We start from the raw sequence: 24,005 nt of genomic DNA, 5'->3' as shown, positions 1-24,005 counted from the left end.
TTTCTCAGTTCTAGAGCACTACTCAGTGATCTTGACCTGTCTCCAGACCTCATATATTCACTTTTGCTTACAACCAGGAAACACTTTGTAACAATTCATGCTAACACATGTGCATGACATGAATGACAGAGCTCTCAAATCTGAATGTCAGTTCAACTTCTCTGGTTCCCATGACATTATGCAAATTTGCAAGGTATTCATTGCTCTATGGCACATAATGCATCTCCAAGCTGGAATGAAGCTGCATGGAATGAACTGTCCAAATCAGCAAGTACCACAGCTATGGTTGTCTTGCCTTGCAGAAATGCTGTCATTCTGCACCAGATTCCATGTTCAAACAGTGAGACAACACTCCCAAAGAGCATACAAGTCTGAACTTATTATTCAAACTAATATATATTTTTATAATTCGTCAGTACTATAGATATTGTGCAACATACCATTCACTGGAGTGAGAGAAGAGAGAGAGAGAGAGAGAGAGAGAGAGAGAGAGAGAGAGAGAGAGAGAGAGAGAGAGAGAGAGATTATGTTATTTATTTATATATTTAATCGTGTCCAAGCCATAGACAACCCACATATTAAATATACACACAAATACAAATACAATACATATATGTATAAGTAAAACAAACCCAAAATGGGGAGTCACATTACAATATAAAGACAAACATAGTATATATATCATATCACGTCGCGCCAAAATTCAGCGCATTTAACTGCCACTGCCGTAGCGTTTGCCAGATCTTCTTTCCTGCACACTTCCCCCATGTTGCTGCATTCCAGGAGGTGGTCCATTGTTTGGGTCTGTCTGCACTGGCATGTGTCCATCCCGTCTCGGTATCCCCATTTACACATGTTTACGTTGCATCTGCCCACCCCAGTTCGTAGGCGGTTGAGGGTTCTTCACAATGGCCATTTTAGTTCATTTCCAGAGGCCAATTGTTCGTTGGGTGAGATTAGAGGTGCCTGGTCTCCTGTAGGCAGTGTTGCTTTCCATTTTGACAATCTGGCCTTTTGTTTTGAGGTTTTGATCGGTTGAACTGAGGTGAGGAAACTCCGTCTTGATTTTAGACGTGTGTGTGGAGGGTTTTGTCCGAAGAGAGGATGGCACTGGTCGCCAGCTGCTTGAGGCACTCTGCTTCGCTTGCTATAGCTCATCTGATGTTGGGTGGAACTATGCCACTAAGCAAATAAAGTTGGCTAGCAGGGGTGGGTCTTAGGCATCCCGTGATTATGTGACAGGCATCGTTCAGCAGAGGATCCACTCGTTTCGCATGCGCTGATCTTTCCCAAACTGGGGCAGCGTATTCAGCAACCAAGTAGCAGAGTGCAAGTGCCAACGTACGTAAAGTATGTGGGTCGGCACCCCATTTTGTGGAGATGAGCTTACTCAGAAGGTTGTTTCTTGTTGATGGTTTGCCCCTGACCTTGTCTACATGATGTCTGTAAGTAAGTGTGCGATCAATGGTGGTGCCTAAATAACAAGGAGTGCTGCTGAACGCAATCCGTTGGTTGTTCCACATGATGTGTAGGGTATGTTTGGCGTCTCGTTTTCGAAGATGGAATAGGCAGGATAATGTTTTTGCTGCGTTCGGGTGTTGGCAGTTGGCTTCGTAGTATGGCGTTAGACCGTTGAGGGTATTCGTAAGGCTAATTTCTATTGCAAGATCATCCGCGTAAGCAAAGCTCCTAGTCCATGGTGCAACTGGTTGATCATTCACATATATGTTGAAAAGAGTGGGTGCGAGGACACTGCCTTGGGATAGTCCATTTTTCTGTATACGCCATCGGCTTCGTTTCCCTCCTAGGTTTACGATGAACCGTCTTTTGCTGAGAAGAATTGATATAATTTGTATCAGCCTGAAATCATTAGTCATAGTGTATATTTTAGTGAGCAGCAGTTTGTGATTTACAGTGTCGAATGCGGATGAGAGGTCGACAAGTATGGCTCCAGTAATTAGACGGTTCTCGTACCCATGCTCTATAAACTGGGTAAGATTCAAGACCTGTCCAGTGCAAGTTTTCCCAGGGCGAAACCTCGCCTGTTCGGGAATTATCTGATGATCAATATTAGGCACAAGTCGATTCAGCAGCATGCGCTCGAACACCTTGTACAAGCAGCAAAGTAATGTTACCGATCTGAAATTTTTTGGCTCAACCAATGGTTTGCCGGGTTTTGGAATGGCTATGACCTTGCCCTTTCTCCAGATTTTCGGGATGTTGTTTAGCCAGATACAGGTATTGAAAAGTAGGAGCAGCCAGTTTTTCGTGTACTCGCCAAATTTAAGGATCTGTTCATTCCTAAGGTCGTCTAGCCCTGCTGCTTTGCCAGGTTTCAGAGATTTAAGTGCAGACTCCAGCTCTTCAATGGTAAATGGACGGCTGTAGTAGTTCGTGTCACTTTCGCCACTTCTTATTGGGATGGTTTTCGCTGGAGTCTTCATTTTCCCATTAAGAACGAGTTGGTGCGCTATTTGGTTGGCTGTTACTCTTGGTACTTCCGTTTGCTGCTTAGGGTCATTATTTAGCTTCTTAATTGTCTTCCAGGCAATCCGGCTAGAATGTTTCATGTCTACACTTTCAATTAGATGTTGCCATTCTTCTCGGCGCTTCTCGATTAGCTGGTCTGTAAGTGCATTTGCAAGTTCAAGAGTTTCTTCAGAGAATGGGTTCTCCTAATACTTTTCCTTATATGCATTGTATAGTTGCCGGCTGTCTTTCGTTAGGCCCGGTACAAACTCCGTTCTGCAGCCCCTAGGGACAGACTTTCTTGATACATTCTGGATGATTTCTATGAACTTATCGTAGTTGCTGGGTGTTGGTTCTAGAGTTTGCAGCTTTTTGTCGATTCCAATTGCAAAACCTTCCCAGTTTGCCCTCTTGAAATTAAATCTTCGTCGAAATGGAATCTGCACTGGCACCACTGCTGAAGTAACTGTGAGTTTGATGGGTCTATGTTGGGAGTGTGGAATAGGACCCAGGATATCTTTCACGCACTCAGTTACCAAGTTCTGGCTGATGAAGACGAGGTCAGGGTTGTATCCCCTTTGCCACCTGCCGCTGTTAAAAGATGGGGGGAGTTTGGCGTCGTGTATGAGACAGAGTGATTCAGCATCTGCCCATGTCTCCACCTTGAGTCTGTCTTCATTAGATTCATTGTATCCCCAGCGTGTATGGTGACTATTGAAGTCTCCCATTACAATACTGCCCGTGGGAAGGGGAATATTGTGCGGCAGGTCATATTCGAATGGCGTATTTGGAGGTTTATATATTGATGTTATTGTCATATGATTAGTCTCAACTCTGAGAAGTTCAATGTTGTTTTTGTCTGAAAGTTGAAACCCATCGTAGGCTACTCCCTCTCGTATGAAAATTGCACTTCTGTATTGATCGTCAGGCCATTCGATTGCCGGTTTCATGCCCGCAATTTTAGGTCTATTGCTGTTTGGGCCTCGGTGCGTTTCCTGTAGGCATAGGACATGACATTCATTCGATCTGCACAAATCAGCCAGTGTATCCTGTTTGGCAGGTGATAATCCCTCCACATTTATGGAGATGATAGTCAAACGTGTTTTTAAGAAGGACCGATGATGAGAGTCGTCATGCATTTTGTTCTTCCTTGTAATGGCTTGGTGGTAGCAGAATCAGCAGGACTACAAGTAGTCCTCCCAGGGCTGCGACGTGGACGCTTCTGCTGTGGCCCCATGAGAGTATGTTGAAAAGGCATTTCACCATTAATGATCATTATTAGATAATGTCCCAGCAAGTCCCTGAAGTTAATATGTTTTTCCCAATGTTAGGAAGTTATGTTTCCTCCAAGCCTTTGCCTGTCAAGTGTCACTCTTGTTCATCAGTTTTCTGGCCTTTTCTTCTTTCATATATTTAACCTTTTTTGGTTTAGAAAATAACTTTTATTTCATATGCACAATTATAGATTAGGATCTACCTTTACCTTCTTTCTGTCAGTATTAAATTTAACATTATAAGTACTCCATAGGTACTTTAGAATGGGCTATTTGAAACTCTCTTGATATCTCTCCGCCAGTGACAGACTGCTTGCATGTTGCTGGAGCTGCCCATTCCTGCCTTGGTTCATGACTCCCCAGCAACTAAGGTGTGCATGGTCCCTTGATGACTTAGTGCACAATATTTCTAAAATTTTCAAAAAAATTCTTTTGGCCTGAAAACATAACCATTACAGTAGTCTCCTCTAAGACCAAAGAGTTTGCTGATTTTGAACAATTTTACCCTGGAAGTTAGCTGCACAACTCAACTAAAGATAAATTTTGACTAATTATTATTTTAGTACAGTTTCAATGTGCTGTAGTGCTTTTAGTACACTATAAGAGCAGCATCAGGTTTGACAAATGTGGATGTTGCCATAACATGTCAGGATTGTAGGTCGGTGTTTCACTGGGGGGGATGCAGTAGGGAAATCAAAAAACTGTGAGATGAGGCTGTTGCAAGGAGTAGAAGATTATGTAGTCAAGACTGCCCTTCAGGCAGAATTAGAAATAGTGTATTATGAATTAGATAAGTTGACATGGGAAAGACACAATGTGAACTGGAAGACACAGACATAACAAGAAAGCATCAACAGTCATATTTCAGATTCCAGCTAGCAGTCAGTTTGACGTGTTACCTGAGGTAGGAGAAGAGCCTCAACTGCATGTTGAGCAAAGCATAGTGCTACAGACTCATATATAGAGGGAAACATTCCACGTGGGAAAAATATTTCTGAAAACAAAGATTCTGTAACTTACCAAACAAAAGCATTGGTACGTTGATAGAAACAATAACAAACACACACACAAATTTCAAACTTTCGCAACCAACTGTTGCTTCATCAGGAAAGAGGGAAGGAGAGGGAAAGACGAAAGGATGTGGGTTTTAAGGGAGAGGGTAAGGAGTCATTCCAATCCCGGGAGCGGAAAGACTTACCTTAGGGGGAAAAAAGGACAGGTATACACTCACGCACACACACATATCCATCCGCACATATACAGACATAAGCAGACGTATGTAAAGGCAAAGAATTTGGACAGAGATAACAGTCGAGGCGGAAGTACAGAGGCAAAGATGTTGTTGAATGACAGGTGAGGTATGAGCAGCGGCACCTTGAAATTAGCAGAGGTTGAGGCCTAGAGAGGATATATCAAAAGGCAAGTTCCCATCTCCGGAGTTCTGATAGGTTGGTGTTAGTGGGAAATATCCAGATAACCCGGACGGTGTAACACTGTGCCAAGATGTGCTGGCCGTGCACCAAGGCATGTTTAGCCACAGGGTGATCCTCATTACCAACAAACACTGTCTGCCTGTGTCCATTCATGCGAATGGACAGTTTATTGCTGGTCATTCCCACATAGAAAGCTTCACAGTGTAGACAGGTCAGTTGGTAAATCACGTGCGTGCTTTCACACGTGGCTCTGCCTTTGATCTTGTACACCTTCCGGGTTACAGGACTGGAGTAGGTAGTGGTGGGAGTGAGCATGGAACAGGTTTTACACTGTGGGCGGTTACAAAGGTAGGAGCCAGAGGGTAGGGAAGGTGGTTTGGGGATTTCATAGGGATGAACCAAGAGGTTACGAAGGTTTGGTGGACGGTGAAAAGACACTCTTGGTGGAGTGGGGAGGATTTCATGAAGGATGGATCTCATTTCAGGGCAGGATTTGAGGAAGTCATATCCCTGCTGGAGAGCCACATTTAGAGTCTGATCCAGTCCCGGAAAGTATCCTGTTACAAGTAGGGCACTTTTGGGGTTCTTCTGTGGGAGGTTCTGAGTTTGAGGGGATGAGGGATGGCTCTGGTTATTAGCTTCTGTACCAGGTTGGGAGGGTAGTCGCGGGATGCGAAAGCACTTTTCAGGTTGTTGGTGTAATGGTTCATGGATTTTGGACTGGAGCAGATTCGTTTGCCTCGACCTAGGCTGTAGGGAAGGGACCATTTGATATGGAATGGGTGGCAGCTGTCATAATGGAGGTACTGTTGCTTGTTGGTGGGTTTGATGTGGATGGATGTGTGAAGTTGGCCATTGGACAGATGGAGGTCAATGTGAAGGAAAGTGGCATGGGATTTGGAGTAGGACCAGGTGAATCTGATGGAACCAAAGCAGTTGAGGTTGGAGAGGAAATTCTGGAGTTCTTCTTCACTGTGAGTCCAGAACGTGAAGATGTCATCAATAAATCTGTACCAAACTTTGGGTTGGCAGGTCTGGGTAACCAAGAAGGCTTCCTCTAAGCAACCCATAAATAGGTTGGCGTATGAGGGGGCCATCCTGGTACCCATGGCTGTTCCCTTTAATTGTTGGTATGTCTGGCCTTCGAAAGTGAAGAAGTTGTGAGTCAGGATGAAGCTGGCTAAGGTAATGAGGAAAGAGGTTTTAGGTAGGGTGGCAGGTGATCAGCGTGAAAGGAAGTGCTCCATCGCAGCGAGGCCCTGGACGTGTGGAATATTTGTGTATAAGGAAGTAGCATCAATGGTTACAAGGATGGTTTCTGGGGGTAACATACATGCAGTCTCCCATCCTTCATCAAAGACACCAACCACTTTCTCAAACGCCTGGTATCCTAACCCAATCTGTTACCCCCAGAAACCATCCTTCTAACCATTGATGCCATTTCCTTATACACAAATATTCCATACGTCCAGGGCCTCACCGCGATGGAGCACTTCCTTTCATACTGATCACCTGCTGCCATACCTAAAACCTCTTTCCTCATTACCTTAGCCAGCTTCATCCTAACCCACAACTTCTTCACTTTTGAAGGCCAGACATACCAACAATTAAAGGGAACAGCCATGGGTACCAGGATGGCCCCCTCGTATGCCAACCTATTTATGGGTCACTTAGAGGAAGCTTTCTTGGTTACCCAAGCCTGCCAACCCAAAGTTTGGTACAGATTTATTGATGACATCTTCACGATCTGGACTCACAGTGAAGAAGAACTCCAGTATTTCCTCTCCAACCTCAACTGCTTTGGTTCCATCACATTCACCTGGTCCTATTCCAAATCCCATGCCAATTTCCTCGACGTTAACCTCCATCTGTCCAATGGCCAACTTCACACATCCATCCACATCAAACCCACCAACAAGCAACAGTACCTCCATTTTCACAGCTGCCACTCATTCTATATCAAACGGTCGCTTCCCTACAACTTATGTCTTTGAGGCAAACGAATCTGCTCCAGTCCTGAATCCCGGAACCATTACACCAATAACCTGAAAACAGTTTTCAAAGCCGGCTGGTGTGGCCGTGCGGTTCTAGGCGCTTCAGTCTGGAACCGTGTGACCGCTACGGTCACAGGTTCGAATCCTGCCTCGGGCGTGGATGTATGTGATGTCCTTAGGTTAGTTAGATTTAAGTAGTTCTAAGTTCTAGGGGACTGATGACCACAGATGTTAAGTCCCATAGTGCTTAGAGCCATTACAGCTTTCGCATCTCGCAACTACCCTCCCGACCTGGTACAGAAGCTACCCGGAAGGTGTACACGATCAAAGGCCGAACCACGTGTGAAAGGACCCACGTGCTTTACCAACTGACATGCCTATACTGTGAAGCCTTCTATGTGGGAATGACTAGCAACAAACTGTCCATTCGCATGAACAGACACAGGCAGACAGTGTTTGTTGGTAACGCGGATCACCCTGTGGCTAAACATGCCTTGGTGAACGGCCAGCACATCTTGGCACAGTGTTACACCATCTGGGTTATCTGGATACTTCCCACTGACACCAACCTATCAGAACTCCGGAGATGGAAACTTGCCCTTCAATATATTCTCTCTTCCCGCTACCCACCAGGCCTCAACCTCCGCTAATTTCAAGTTACTTTTGCCTCTGTACTTCCCCCTCGACTGACATCTCTGCCCAACCTCTTTGCATTTACATATATCTGACTGTGTGTGTATATATTTGTGGATGGATATGTGTGTGTGTGTGAGTGTATACCTGTCCTTTTTCCCCCTGGGGTAAGTCTTTCCACTCCCGGGATTGGAATGACTCCGTACCCTCTCCCTTAAAACCCACATCCTTTCGTCTTTCCCTCTCCTTCCCTCTTTCCTGATGAAGCAACCTTGGGTTGTGAAAGCTTGAAATTTGTGTGTGTGTTTTTTATTGTTTTACCAAACGAACGCATTGGTATGTTGATAGACACACAAACAAACACAAACACACCCACAAAATTCAAGCTTTCGCAACCAACGGTTGCTTCATCAGGAAAGAGGGAAGGTGAGAGAAAGACGAAAGGATGTGGGTTTTAAGGGAGAGAGTAAGGAGTCATTCCAATCCCGGGAGTGGAAAGACTTACCTTAGGGGGGAAAAAAGGACAGGTATACACTCGTGAGCACACACATATCCATCCGCACATACACAGACACAAGTAGACATAGCAGATACGTCTGCTTGTTTCTGTATATGTGTGGATGGATAAGTGTGTGTGCGCGAGTGTATACCTGTCCTTTTTTCCCCCTTTTCGCTCCCGGGATTGGAATGACTCCTTACTCTCTCACTTAAAACCCACATCCTTTCATCTTTCCCTCTCCTTCCCTCTTTCCTGATGAAGCAACCATTGGTTCTGAAAGCTTGAATTTTGTGTGTGTGTTTGTGTGTCTATCAACATACCAACACTTTAGTTTGGTAAGTTACATCATATTTGTTTTTATATATACACTCCTGGAAATGGAAAAAAGAACACATTGACACCGGTGTGTCAGACCCACCATACTTGCTCCGGACACTGTGAGAAGGCTGTACAAGCAATGATCACATGCACGGCACAGCGGACACACCAGGAACCGCGGTGTTGGCCGTCGAATGGCGCTAGCTGCGCAGCATTTGTGCACCGCCGCCGTCAGTGTCAGCCAGTTTGCCATGGCATACGGAGCTCCATCGCAGTCTTTAACACTGGTAGCATGCCGCAACAGCATGGACGTGAACCGTATGTGCAGTTGACGGACTTTGAGCGAGGGCGTATAGTGGGCATGCGGGAGGCCGGGTGGACGTACCGCCGAATTGCTCAACACGTGGGGCGTGAGGTCTCCACAGTACATCGATGTTGTCGCCAGTGGTCGGCGGAAGGTGCACGTGCCCGTCGACCTGGGACCGGACCGCAGCGACGCACGGATGCACGCCAAGACCGTAGGATCCTACGCAGTGCCGTAGGGGACCGCACCGCCACTTCCCAGCAAATTAGGGACACTGTTGCTCCTGGGGTATCGGCGTGGACCATTCGCAACCGTCTCCATGAAGCTGGGCTACGGTCCCGCACACCGTTAGGCCGTCTTCCGCTCACGCCCCAACATCGTGCAGCCCGCCTCCAGTGGTGTCGCGACAGGCGTGAATGGAGGGACGAATGGAGACGTGTTGTCTTCAGCGATGAGAGTCGCTTCTGCCTTGGTGCCAATGATGGTCGTATGTGTGTTTGGCGCCGTGCAGGTGAGCGCCACAATCAGGACTGCATACGACCGAGGCACACAGGGCCAACACCCGGCATCATGGTGTGGGGAGCGATCTCCTACACTGGCCGTACACCACTGGTGATTGTCGAGGGGACACTGAATAGTGCACGGTACATCCAAACCGTCATCGAACCCATCGTTCTACCATTCCTAGACCGGCAAGGGAACTTGCTGTTCCAACAGGACAATGCACGTCCGCATGTATCCCGTGCCACCCAACGTGCTCTAGAAGGTGTAAGTCAACTACCCTGGCCAGCAAGATCTCCGGATCTGTCCCCCATTGAGCATGTTTGGGACTGGATGAAGCGTCGTCTCACGCGGTCTGCACGTCCAGCACGAACGCTGGTCCAACTGAGGCACCAGGTGGAAATGGCATGGCAAGCCGTTCCACAGGACTACATCCAGCATCTCTACGATCGTCTCCATGGGAGAATAGCAGCCTGCATTGCTGCGAAAGGTGGATATACACTGTACTAGTGCCGACATTGTGCATGCTCTGTTGCCTGTGTCTATGTGCCTGTGGTTCTGTCAGTGTGATCATGTGATGTATCTGACCCCAGGAATGTGTCAATAAAGTTTCCCCTTCCTGGGACAATGAATTCACGGTGTTCTTATTTCAATTTCCAGGAGTGTATATAGCACGAAGTTCAGCCAGGTGACAGAGAACATAGGTGCCTTTTGCAGAGATTTTAATGGAGAGGACAGGTATTTATAGTAGGAGGAGCAGTAAACAGCATGGCTAGCAGATTAGAATACATTTTTAAAGGTGTCCTGGAAGAAATAGGAGTAGCAACAGCACACACTCGAGTGGGGTTTGTGGAGTTTTTGTAGTGACGTGAGCAGTCCTGGGTTAACGCGGCCATTAGCTAAGTTAACAAAGAGCTGAGCAAATTGGTTTTCTCTGAAACAAAGTCTCATCCCTCTGCCATGCCTGTTGCTGCAATTGAGAGATGGGGATATACAAATAATGGTCTCCACCTGAACAGGAGGGGGAAGGAAATATTAGCCAAACATTATGCAGAAAACACACAAGACAAAATGCCTGTGTTTCCTGGAGTCAAGGGGGGACATTTTTTAGGTTAGAGTCAGGTTACAGACAGACAAAATTGAAATTAATTAGAGCAAAACAGGGCCATCATATATGCAACAGTTTCCAGAGAAGTAAGATTAATTTGTTTCATCATAGCACTGAGGGTTAAAAACCGAGATAGATGAGCTTCTTGTATGCCTAGATGATGTTGCAAATTCTGAAGTGATAGATGTTCTGTGTCTCTCTGAACACAATGTAATCAGAAGGATGGAGAAATTAAATATCAAAGATCATAAACTTGCTTCATTTTTGTGTTGAGGTAACATGGAAAAACGAGTTGTAATAAATGTAAAAGTTGGGCACAAAGTAAAAAATATTGAAACAAATATTTTTTGTGTTGTCCAGAATATATAATCATGTGCTTTTGAGTTGTTACTGCAGTGTACTTCTCTGATAATTGTAACAGTCTACAGATTTTCTCTAGGAAACTTTCAGATGTTTATGATAAATCGAAATGCTTTACTGAGCTACCTGTCAGACCAGAAGAAACAATTAGTAATTTGTGGACATTTCAATACAGATTTCTTAAGATATGGGAAGGAAAAACGAACTAGAATTATTATTTGTGTTTCAATCTAATTTCAGTTGTCAATTTTCCAACTCGTGTGCAACAAAACAGTAAGTCGTTGATTGATAACATTTTTATAGACAGTGCTCAAGCTGAAGCAATTAATGCATACCCATTGTTAATGGACTATCTGATCACGATGCACAAGTAATGGAAATGAACAATATGGCACCTTACAACACTGCGTCAGGTTCATACAAAGCAGCAAGGCGTATTAATGAGAACAGGATACAGTGTTTTAAGAGTAAGTTAAAATGGGTGGTGTGGTATGTGGTACATACAGAAAGAGATGATACCATCAAGTTCAATTTATACCATAGTAAATTTATGCCAATATTTAAAAGTCACTTTTCCAGAAAATGAACCAGAATGTCTATTAAAAAAGTAAGTAAGCTGTGGTTAGTCAAGGGAATTAAACTCTCATTTCAGATAAAGAGGGAAATTTGTGTCAAGGTACTTGACATACTGAAAGCTTTGGATCAAGGCAGTCAGGTAAATTCAGTATTTATTGCTTTCCAAAAAGCATCTGACTCATTGCCCCATTGTCAAAAGTGCAGTCGTATGGGGTATTCGACAAAATTTGTGAAGGATTGAGAATTTTTTGGTAGGGAACATACAGTGCATTATCTTGGATAGAGAGTCATCATCAGACATAGAAGTAACTTTGGGTACACCCCAGGGAAGTGTGTTGGTACGATTGCTGCTCATGTTGTATGTTAATGACCTTGCAGACAATATTAATAGTAACCTCAGACTTTCTGAGGATGATACGCTTATCTATAATGAATTACCATCTGAAAGAAGCTACATAAATGTTCAATCAGACCTTGATAAGATTTCAAACTAACCTGAGAAAGCTTACTTACAAAACTTCAGGAACCAGCTTTAAATGATAATTAGATGAATATACTACAACCCCTTACGTATTGCTCCTGTAGGGATCATGACAACAAGATTTGATTACAGCATGGACAGAGGCATTTAAACAATTATTCTTCCTGCACTGAACATGTGAAGAGAACAGGAAGAAACCCTAATAACTGATAAAATGTGATATGTTCTCTGTGATACACTTCACAGTGATATGTAGAGTAAAGATGTAGATGTAGACAAGACAGAGTTAAACAATTATTGTATAGTTCTTTTACTGACATCCTTTTCCGAAATGTTAGAAAAGGTAATGTTGTCTCAGACTTATGTGGAAACAATGAGCTTAGCATATCACAGTTTGTATTCCAGAAGGGTTCCTTGACTATTTATACATTCTTTCATCAAATAGCATAAGCCTTAAATAATAAAATATCACCAGTTGGTATTTTTTGTGCTCCTTCCAAGGCATTTGATTGTGTACTCCCGTAGAAAAACCTCAGGTTTTATGGAATTGATAGCTTTACACACAGTTGGTCTGAATCATATGAAACAAGTAGAATGCATAAGATTGTCCTGATTATTCCACCAAATGTGGAAGGGTACATAATTTTAGTGACTGGAGAGAAATCTCTAAAAGGGTACTACAGGGTTCAGTTCTGGGTCCACTGCTATTCCTCATATATGTGAATGATCATCTACTTAACATTCAACTAGCAGATTGATAATTTTTGCGGACAATGCAAGTGTTGTAAAAAAAGAAAATTTAAGATGGAATACAGACTGTATTATGAAAATGAAAGGTTGGTACTCACTATGTACAGGGTGTTCATTTTAACTGAAGACATTGAAATATCTCAAAATCTTCATGTTGGATAAAAAAAGTTATAATTCCAACATGTTTGTCTCGGGGGGGTCCAACTATAGCACACTCAGCCTGTCATCCCACCCTGTATGTGGGTGGCAGGGGACAACTTTGAAATCTTCAATGGGAACCCCTGTTTTTTTTAATTGCAAAGTATGATTCTAAGGCAAAATCTACATAAGTTTTGCCTGAAGCATTTTCTTCATTTTATCACAAATGGTGCTGCAATCAGAAGAATAGAAATGGGTACACAATCATAATTTATGACATGCTACTCAGTGGCCATTGAATATCCAATGGCAAATGGAACACCAACTCCATGCTTCCAGGGAAGGACAGGCCAGTATTTCATAACTTATCATCCAAAACCCCATTTGTAACATTATATTCCTCTTACATATCAAACAAGGGACTATGTAACGTGGCACCATTGCCATGTAGTGAACTATGACATATCGTAACAGGCAGTACAGTGTGACTGGAGCTCACATATCATGCAGTTATAGAACAGATAGCGGCTCTAAACATTACAATACTTGCACAGTGTTTATTGCCAGGACATCTGCCTATCATTTGGAGAACAGACATGCAAGTGATGATGAATGTTGCAACCACAGAAGAAAAAATTGAAATGATCCAGATTTGTGGAGAATGTAGCAGAAATGTTGAGACTGCTGTTGCCTTGTATGCCAAGTGTTTTCCAGAGAAAGCTCACTGTCATTCATTCTTTTATAAGGTAGGGAACGCCTTTATGTCTGATGGCAGCATACAGACCAGCAAAAGGAAACAAAGTTAACATGTTACAGGAGGAGTTAATGAAATAGCTATACTAGTGACAATGCACCACAACCCATGGATAAGCACCCAGCAATTATGCCATGATTCCGGTATGTCCGTTGGTAGTATTGTCACAATATTGCATTGTCATAAGCATCATTTATACCATGTGTCACTGCATCAAGGTCTTTATGACACCAATTTCCCTAACTGGATAGTGTTTAGTGAATGGGCACATCATCAAACATTTTTGGAATAGGAACTACTGGTACTATTGCACGATGTTGGCCTGGATGTTCGACAACATATGTGGTTTCAGCATGACGGTTGCATGACTCATTACACAACTGAAGCATGGGAAGTATTAGAAAGTGGACCAGCAGAGTTGGCCCTATTAATTGGCTCACTTGGTTGCCATATTTGACATCACTGGATTTCTTTATGTGGGGATATTTAAAAGATAAGGTGTACCAACAAGTGCCAACAGGCTGCGAAGACATGGTTGACCACATCAGAAACATTTGTGCTGACATTCCCACATATATGCTTCTGTCCTGCATATGGTCATTTGAAAAGCAGATCACTGAGTGTATTGAAGTTGACAGTACTATGTTTGAACATTTACTCTAATTGGTAAAGTAGAGCAGCGTTCGCCTCAAGTCACGGTCATAGTGGTGTGTCAAGTATTCCCCTGTTCAAAATATTGGAGGAATACAAGGTTGCAAATGGGATTTCCAATTAGAAGTTATGAAATACTGGCCTGTCCTACCCTTGCACCATGGAGGTGGGGTCCCATGTGCCATTGGATGTTTAAGGGCAATTGAGCAGCATGTTGTAAATTACTGTTGTGTACCCATTTCTATTCCTCCGATTAATGGCCATATGTGGTGAAATGAGGAAAATGCTTTAGACAAAATGTAATCTGCGATAAAAAATGGGGTTCCCATTGAAGATTTCAGAGTTGGCCTCTGCTACCCATGCAGATCTGATTAGTAATTTTTGAGGTACTTCAGTGTCTTCTTTTAAAATGAACAATGTGTAGAGTCAGCCTCTCATGTAATAGGAGATGCTTGTGACTGGCCTGGAGTAGGTTGTGGTGGTGGGAGGATGTATGGGACAGGTCTTGCATCTAAGTGTATCACAGAGATATAAGCCATGAGGCAAAAGGCTGGGAGTAGGGGTGGAGTAGGTATGGACAAGGATATTCCATAGGTTTAGTGGATGTCGAAATACCCCTATGGGAGGGGTGGGAAGGGTAGTGGGTAGCATATTTCTCATTTCAGGGAACATTGAGAGGTAGATGAAATGCTGTCATAAAATGTGGTTCTGCTGCTCCAGTCCTGAGTGGTACTGAGTCATGAGAGGAACACTACTTTGTGGCCAGATTATGGGAATGTAGGGGAAGTAGGTGACTGGAAAGACAAGGCATGGAAGATCTGTTTTTGAACAAGGCTGGGATAGTAATTTTGGTCTGTGAAGGGCTCAGTGAGGCCCCTGGTGTATTTGGAGAGGGACTACTGGTCACTACAGATGTGATGGGCACAGGTAGCCAGGCTGTATGGAATGGAATTCTTTGTATGGAATGGGTGGCAGCTGTCAAAGTGGAGGTATTGGTAGTGGTTGGTAGGTTTGATATGAATGGGCATACTTATGTAACCAGCTTTGAGGTGGAGGTCAACACTGAGAAAGGTGTTTGTTGGGTTGAGGAGGACCATGTGAATTGCATGAGAGAGAATGTGTTGAGGTTTTGGAGGAATGTGGATATTGCGTCCTCACCCTTGGTCCAGATCACAAAGATATCACTGAATATGAACCAGGTGAGAGGTTTGGGATTGTGGGTGAGGGGAACTCCCCTCATGCCTTAGTATCACCAGAACTGGTGCAGCTGAATCACATTCTCCATCAAGGTTTTGACTGCCTCTCGCAGTTTCCTGAGATGAGGAACATCCTACCTACTATCCTTCCCACCCCTCCCATAGTCATATTTTGCTGCCCACTGAACCTATGCAATATCCTTGTCCATTCCTACTGCGCCACTGTCCCCAACCTCTTGCATCATAGCTCATATCCCTGTAATAGACCTAAATGCAAGACCTGTCCCATACATCCTCCCGTCACTATCTACTCCAGTCCTGTCACAAGTATCACCTATCCCATCACAGGCAGGGCTACCTGTGAAAGCAATCATGTGATCAAAAACTAAGATGCAACCACTATGCTGTGTTCTATATGGGCATGACAACCCACAAGCTGTTTGTCCACATGAATGGCCACCAACAAACTGTGGCTGAGAGACATTTGGACCACCCAGTTACTGAACATGCTGCCTAATGCATTGTGCTTCACTTCAATGATTGCTTCACAGTCTGTGCCACTGGACTCCTCCTACCAACACCAGCTTCTCTCCTTTTTGACCCCCTCCCCCCTCCTGACAGCACCTAGCTGCCCCTCCCTGCCCCACCAAGTTCCTGCATACTCGCACAAGCTGCTCTACACCCTCCTCAACCCCTACCCTGCTATCCCTTCCCTTCCCCACACCACCCTCCTCCTTACCCCCACCACCCAGATTGCTTCTTCCATCAGGTGCAGTGCTCACAGTCTGGCTTCAGTGGCCATTAACAGTGATCATGTGTATATGAGTTGTGTCGGTGCGAATATGTGTGTGTTTTCCATATTAGAAGAAGGCTTTTTTGTCTGAATGCTCATGTGTATAGCAGTGTTTTGTTGTTCCTGTCTCCAACTCAAAATCCTCTATAACACAAGAGGAGGAGTCAGTAAATAGGGTAGAATGCTCCAAGCTTTTGGATGTACATGTTGTTGAAAACTTTAACTGGAAGAAGCATGTTACTGAACTTCTCAAATAATTAAGTTCACCTTTATTTCTGTGGTAACTCATCACTTATCAAGGAAAGTATTGATTGCAGAAAAGTGAGCGGTAACAACAATATGTGCTGTTCCCACATGAACTACTTGTAGGTACCTCTTCATGGAGCTGGGCATTTTAACTGCTCCATCACAATACATATATTCAGTTATGAAATTTGTGATAAATAATAAATTGAGAAGAAGAGTGGTGTCAATACCTACAACACTAGAGGGAAAAATGATATTTATTTCCTATTATTGAATCTGTTAGTGGCTCAGAAAGGAGTTCAGTATGCAGCAAGAAAAATTTTTGATCATTTACTCAATAACGTTAAATGCCTGTTAAGTAGGCTGAATCTGACTTAAAGTAATCTCTGTTCCATTGACGAATTTTAACTTAAAAACCTGGTAGGAAGAAGAAACTACTTATGTTAAGTGTTGTTACATGAGTAGGACTAAAAAATTGTGTGTTCATTAATGTTAACACTAATCATGTATACATATGCTGACTCATTCCACATCATTTCAATAAAAGAAAAGAGAATCATTCAAATAATCTCCAGAACATGTAACTAACTGACTTACTTAGCAATACTGTAAATGCTGATGACTATGTCACTCATCTTGGTTGCACTATGGAGGCAACATTACATGATTTGACTTGGAAGGAACATTCAACAATATGGTATGGGTATTAATTTTTGTCTCAGTTAAAGTGATAATGTGTGACCTACATATCTTAAGATTTTAGTAAAGGCTCGCCCCCCCCCCCCCCCCCCCACCCCGCCCCCCTCCCTCCCATGAACCATGGACTTTGCTGTTGGTGAGAGGGCTTGCATGCGTCAGCAATACAGTTAGCCATACCATAGGTGCAACCACAACAGAGGGGTATCTGTTGAGAGGCCAGACAAACATGTGGTTCCTGAAGAGGGGCAGCAGCCTTTTCAGAAGTTATAGGGGCAAAATCTGGATGACTGACTGAGCTGGCCTTGTAGCATCAACCAAAACAGCCTTGCCACGCTGTACTGTGAATGGCTGAAAGCAAGGAGAAACTACATCCATAATTTTTCCTGACGGTATTTAGACAGTATTTAGCTCTACTACACCTGCATCTACATCTATGTCTACATGGATACTCTGCAAATCACATTTAAGTGCCTGGCAGAGGGTTCATTGAACCACCTTCACTATAACTCTCTGTTATTCCAATCTTATGCAGTGTGCGGAAAAAATGAACACCTGTATCTTTTTGTGCGAGCTTTGATTTCCCTTACTTTATTATGATGATCATTTCTCCCTAAGTAGGTCAGCATCTACAAAATATTTTTGCATTTGGAGGAGAAAGTTGGTGATTGAAATTTTGTGAGAAGATTCTTCCACATCTTGAAAACATTTTTGCATTTGGAGGAGAAAATCAGTAATTGAAATTTTGTGAGAAGATTCTGCCACAACAAAAAATGCCTTTGTTTTAGTGATGTCCACCTCGAATCATGTATCATTTCAGTGACATTCTCTCCCCTATTTCACGATGATACAAAACATGCTGCCCTCCTTTGAACTTTCTTGATTTACTCTATTAGTCCTTTCTAGTAAGGATCCCACACCACGCAGGATGGACAAGCATAGTATAGGTAGTCTCTTTAGTAGATCTGTTACATTTTCTAAGCTTTCTGTCTATAAAACACGGTCTTTGGTTAGCCTTCCCCACAACATTTCTATGCGTTCCTTCCAATTTAAGTTATTCATAACTGTAATTCCTAGGTATTTAGTTGAATTTACAGCTTTTAGATTTGACTGATTAATCATGTAATTGAAGTTTACTGCATTCCTTTTAGCACTCATGTTGATGACCTCACACTTTTCATTATTTAGGGTCAATTGTCAATTTTTGCACCATACAGATATCTTTTCTACGTTGTTTTGGAATTTGTTTTGATCTTCTGATGACTTTACTAGTTGATAAATGACAGCATCATATGTAAGCAACTTAAGACGGCTCCTCAGATAAATTATTTATATTCATAAGGAACAGCAAACGGCCTATAACACTGCCTTGGGGAACACCAGAAATCATTTTTGTTTTACTCGATGACTTTCTGTCAGTTACTACTGGCTGTGACCTCTCTGACAGGAAATCACGAATCCAGTCACATAAGCATCACGATATTCCATAAGCATGCAATTTCACTACAAGCTGCTTGTGTGTCACAGTGTCAAGAGTCTTTTGGAAATCTGGAAATATGGAATCAATTTGAAATCCCTTGACAATAACACTCAACACTTCGTGTGAGTAAAGAGCTAGTTGTGTTTCACAAGAATGATGTTTTCTAAGTCTTTGTTGAGTGTCGGTCAATAGACCACTCTCTTTGGGGTAATGCATCATGTTGAATATTATATATATGTTCCAAAATCCTGCTGCATATTGATGTTAATGATATGGGCCTGTAATTTAGTGAATTACTCCTACCATCTTTCTTGAATATTGGTGCGACCTGAGCAACTTTCCAGTCTTTGGGTATGGATATTTAGTCAAGCGAATGGTTGTATATGATTGTTAAGTATGGAGCTATTGTGTCAGCATACTCTAAAAGGAACCTAACTTATATACAGTCTGGACTGAAAGACATGATTTTGTTACATTATTTAAGTTGCTTCACTACTCCAAGGATATCTATTTCCACATTACTCATGTTTGCAGGCTGTTCTTGATTCAAATTCTGGAATATTCTCTTTATCTTCTTTGGTGAAGGAAATTCAGAAGGCTGTATGTAGTAACTCTACTTTGGCAGCACTGTCGTTGATAGTATTTCTATTGCTGTAATGCAGAGAAGGCATTGATTGTGTCCTGCCACTAGTATACTTCACGTACAACCACAATCTCTATGGATTTCTGTGAAATTTTGAGACAAAGTTTCATTGTGGAAGTTATTGTAAGCATCTAGCATTGAAGTCTGTGTTAAATTTTGAGCTTATGTAAAAGATTGTCAATCTTGGAGATTTTCATCTGTTTTGTTTCTCCATTGTTTCTGCAGGAGTGTTCTGATCTGTTTTGTGTGCCAAGGAAAATAAGCTCTGGCATTTGTTAATTTATTTGGTATAAAACTCTCAATTGCTGCCAATACTATTTCTTTCAATTCAAGCCACTTCTGGTCTACACTTACATTGTTAATTCAGAAGGAGTTGAAATTGTCTCACAGGAAGGCATCAAGTGAAATTTAATCTGCTTTTTTGAATAGGTATAGTTTTCATTTATTTTTGGAGGATTTGGGGGTTACAATATTCAGCCTCACTATGACAACCCTCTATTCACTAATCCCTGTATCTGTCTTGATGTTTGTCATTAGCTCAGGATTACTTGTTGCTAAGAGTTCAAGTGTGTTTTCACAACCATTTACTATTCATGTGGGCTTATGAACTAACTGCTCGAAATAATTTTCAGAGAATGCATTTAGCACAATTTTGGAAGATGTTTTATGTGTACTTCTGGATTAAAACATGTATTTTTGCCAACATATGGAGGGTAAATTAAAGTCAACACCAACAATAATAGTATGAGTTGAGTACTTGTTTGAGATTAAACTCAAGTTTTCTTTGAACCTTTCAGCAATTACATCATCTGAATTGGGAGGTCAGTAAAATGATTCAGTTCACTGTGCTGCATTCTAAGTAGGCATGACTACCAACAAGCTGTCTGTCCACATGAATGGTCACTGACAAACTGTGGCCAAGAAACAAGTGGACCACCCTGCTGCTGAACACACTGCCAAACATGACATCCTTCATTTCAATGACTGCATCACAGCCTGTGCTGTAAGGATCCTCCCCACCAACACCAGCTTTTCTGCACTGTGCAGATGGGAACTTTCCCTGCAATACATCCTACTTTCCTGCAACCCTCCTGGCCTCAACCTTCATTAGTCACTGTCCTCACCCATCCAGCCCATTCCCTGTTCCCATTCCAGCACTACACAGCTATCATTCTACCACCACACCCAGTCTTTTTATTTCTTTATTTCTTCCCTTTTCCACTACTCCCCCTCCCCCCCCCTCTCTGCTCGCCTGTCCCCTGCCCTCCATCTGACCTGAAGCACTTCACTATCTGCCACCCCAACTATACTATCCCTCCCCACCCCAGCCTCCTCTTTATCCCCACCCAGTCTCCACTCCCATCAGGCACTGGTGCTGCTGCTCGCAGTGGGGTTTCAGTTGCCTCAGACTACATTCATGTGCATGAGTTGCATTTGCATGTGTGTGTGTGTGTGTGTGTGTGTGTGTGTGTGTGTGTGTGTGTGTGTGTGTGTGTATGTGTGTGTGTGTGTGTGTGCATGTGCATGTGTGTGTCTAATGTTGATGAAGCCTTAATGGCCGAAAGCTTTAATTGTGAGTCTTCTTGTTGTGCCTATCTGTAACTCAGCATCTCCACTATATGGTGAGTAGCAACTTTCCTACTCGTAATTGTTACTTTCCAGCCTGGATTTTCCATTGATTGATTTTTGCCTGACAGCTTTTCTTCGATCCTAACTCAGTGCTGTTTTCATTTGTTATTATTTTCTTTTGCATCACTGTACTCAATGTCCATCCTTCTTTCTCTTCTTTTGTGTGTTTCCATTTTTGACTTACAAACTGCATTGCACGCTCTACTTACAAGCCACATTGTATCAACCATCTCAGCCATGCACAACAGATGGCTACAAGACCACACTGATTGTTGGTGCAGCATCTTATGTCCCACATTACTCCCACCAATATAATTAATCCTATACTTTCAAACTGATCAATGTCCTGCGTCATTTCCTGTATTTTTGTGTGTTAACTCCTGCACTTTTCCAGTGCCACACAACCTTGTATCTCATCCTATGAACTCCCTCCACCCCCATACTTTCTCCATTCTGTCCTATTTTGCACCTACGATTCCACCATCCAGTCACATCTGCTGTCCCCCTTCTTCACACTTATCCACCCTCAGACCCACAACCTACAGTAATATGTATATATTTATTAGTTATTCTTCACTTTCATCCTTGTAACTTCTCACCAGTTTTAGTGAGTTTTTGCCTTTTGCTATTGTTGACTACCTCAGATTTCATCTTTTCATCTTGCTTCCCCCTTTTGCATCCATTTAATCCTTTTTGTGAATTTTTGTGTGTATTTGAATGTGTTTTTGCGAAATTTTTTGGCCATAATTCTACATTATTTAAGTAATTTTTCGCATTTTTCCACCAACATGGATCCTTGCTCCTTCCATCTGCGTCAATACAGAAAAGTTTCCTTATCCATGATCAGACCCCAGTCCCACATACTGTTCCTGCATTGTTACTTGGCACATGGAATCCCCCCTAATACCCTTACCATCAAATTACCCATTTCTGGTTGCCAACCCTCGTTCCAAAATGACCTCCATCTGTTCAGATTCTGCAAATCCTTAGCCCTCACTAACACAGTCCTGCAAAACCATATCAACCAAGCCCAAACCTCCTTGCAGTACTTTCTCTCCATCCACAAAATTCCCCTGCTATGCAATTCCAAATTCTTGGAACCCATAACACACATTGAAACTCTTGCCCTGCAGGAACTTGAGCAACATGCATAATGCCACCTCAAAAAGCTCTCCATCCTGCTCACTTCCTACTCCCACTTTGGAGTACCACCTTCCACCACCTCTACAACAACCTCCAAACCTCCCCTACGTCCCCTTATAGCTGACAAACTCTGTCTCAAAGACCTACTTCACTTACCCCACCCTCCAAAACTACCTCCCACCACTGCACAGAATCCAGAATCGAAACAGACACACAACACAGTCATGAACCTTTCCTCCAGAAGCCTTAGCCCCACAGAAATATCAGTCCTTCTCAAAGGCCTCACCTTTTGCCCCATTCCCAAATTCAATTATGCTGGACTTAATAAAGATTTTATCTCCTTCTCCTGGTCCCTACAGTGAAAATACTTTTGTGCTGCCAACCCTACCAATCAGACTCAACCAAAGACAAATATTGAACCTTGCCTAACTCAATTCACTCCTCCATCCAACCGTGATCCACCCCCACTGCCCCAAAACCACCCTCTGATAACTTTCCAGAATTTCTTAACCTCAAACCTTGCCTCATCATCATTCCCCAAATCTGTCAACATGCACAGAAAGAGCTGCAGTCCACCATCTACAATCTGATCCTGATTTTATAATCCTACCTGCAGACAAAGGCTACATCTCCATTGTTTTGAACCACAAGGATTACCTGGCGGAAGGAATCTGCCAGCTGTCAGATACTTCCAACTACAACCCCTTCCACAGTGACCCCATTCCAATAATTCAGCAGTATCTCCATTCACTACTCCAATCCTTAGGTCCATCCCAGAACCTCTCCCTGGAGTCCATCTCTCTACTCCTACCTTCTACATGCTTCCTAAAGTCCATAAACCTAATGACCCAGGATGCCTCAGTGTGACTGGTTACTTGCCCCCACCAAGAGAAACTCTGTTCTCATAGACCAACATCTTCAACCTATTACCCGGAACCTACCCTCCTATATAAAAGATACCAAACATTTCCTCTACTAACCCTCCACAGTTCATCCCTTTACCACACGGTGCCCTGCTCATCACTACTGATGCCACCTCCCTCTACACTAACATTCCTAATGCACATGGCCTTACCACTATTGAACACTACCTTTCCCAGTACCCAAGGATTCCAAACCAACAACCTTCTTCCTAATCGTCACGACCAACTATATACTCACCCACAATTTTTTCTCGTTTGAAGGGATTACCTACAAACAAATCCAGGGTACAGCTATGGGCACCATGCCAACCTATTCATGGGACATCTAGAGGAATCCTTCCTAAAAACCAGAGTCCTAAACCCCTCATATGGTTCAGATTCATTGATGACATCTTAGCTATCTGAATCCCTATCCACATTCCCCCAGAACCTCAACTTCTCCCCCATTTTCTTCACGTGATCCTACTCAACCCAACAAGCCACCTTTCTAGATGTTGACCTCCACTTCAAAGATGGCTACATCAGTACCTCTGCCCATATCAAACCTACTAACCACCAACAGTACCTCCAAATCAACAGCTGCCACCCGTTCCATACCAAGAAGTCCTTTCTGTACAGTCTAGCCCCCTGTGGTTGTCACATCTGTAGTGATTACCAGTTCCTCTCAAAATATACCAAGGGTCTCATTGAAGCCTTCGCTGACTGTAATTATCCTCCCAACCTTGTACAAAAACAGATCTCCTGTGCCTTATCGTTCCAGTCTTCCACCACCTCCCAAAGTCTCATTGTCCAGCCATAGAGGAGATTTCCCTCGTAATTCAGTACCACCCAGGACTTGAGCAACTGAGTTACATTCTCTGCCAGGGTTTTGTTTACCTCTCGTTGTGCCCTGAAATGAGAAATGTTCTGTCCACCATCCTGCCCACCCCTCCCATAGTGGTATTTCACTGTCTACTGAACCTACACAATATACTCATCCATCTTTACACAATCCCTACTGCCAATCCCTTACC

The 24,005-nt window shown here is 43.1% G+C and overlaps 1 protein-coding gene across 2 annotated transcripts in view; it reads left to right on the top strand.

Moving 5' to 3' along the window:
* Nucleotides 1–24,005, top strand: part of LOC126458271 (integrin beta-PS-like) — a 256,308-nt gene that overhangs the window by 86,379 nt on the left and 145,924 nt on the right. The window lies entirely within an intron of this gene.

The sequence above is a fragment of the Schistocerca serialis genome, chromosome 2, assembly GCF_023864345.2.
Source record: "Schistocerca serialis cubense isolate TAMUIC-IGC-003099 chromosome 2, iqSchSeri2.2, whole genome shotgun sequence".
Taxonomy (NCBI): domain Eukaryota; kingdom Metazoa; phylum Arthropoda; class Insecta; order Orthoptera; family Acrididae; genus Schistocerca; species Schistocerca serialis.
The sequence above is the reverse complement of the archived record's forward strand: the minus strand, read 5'-3'. Positions and strand labels throughout refer to the sequence as shown.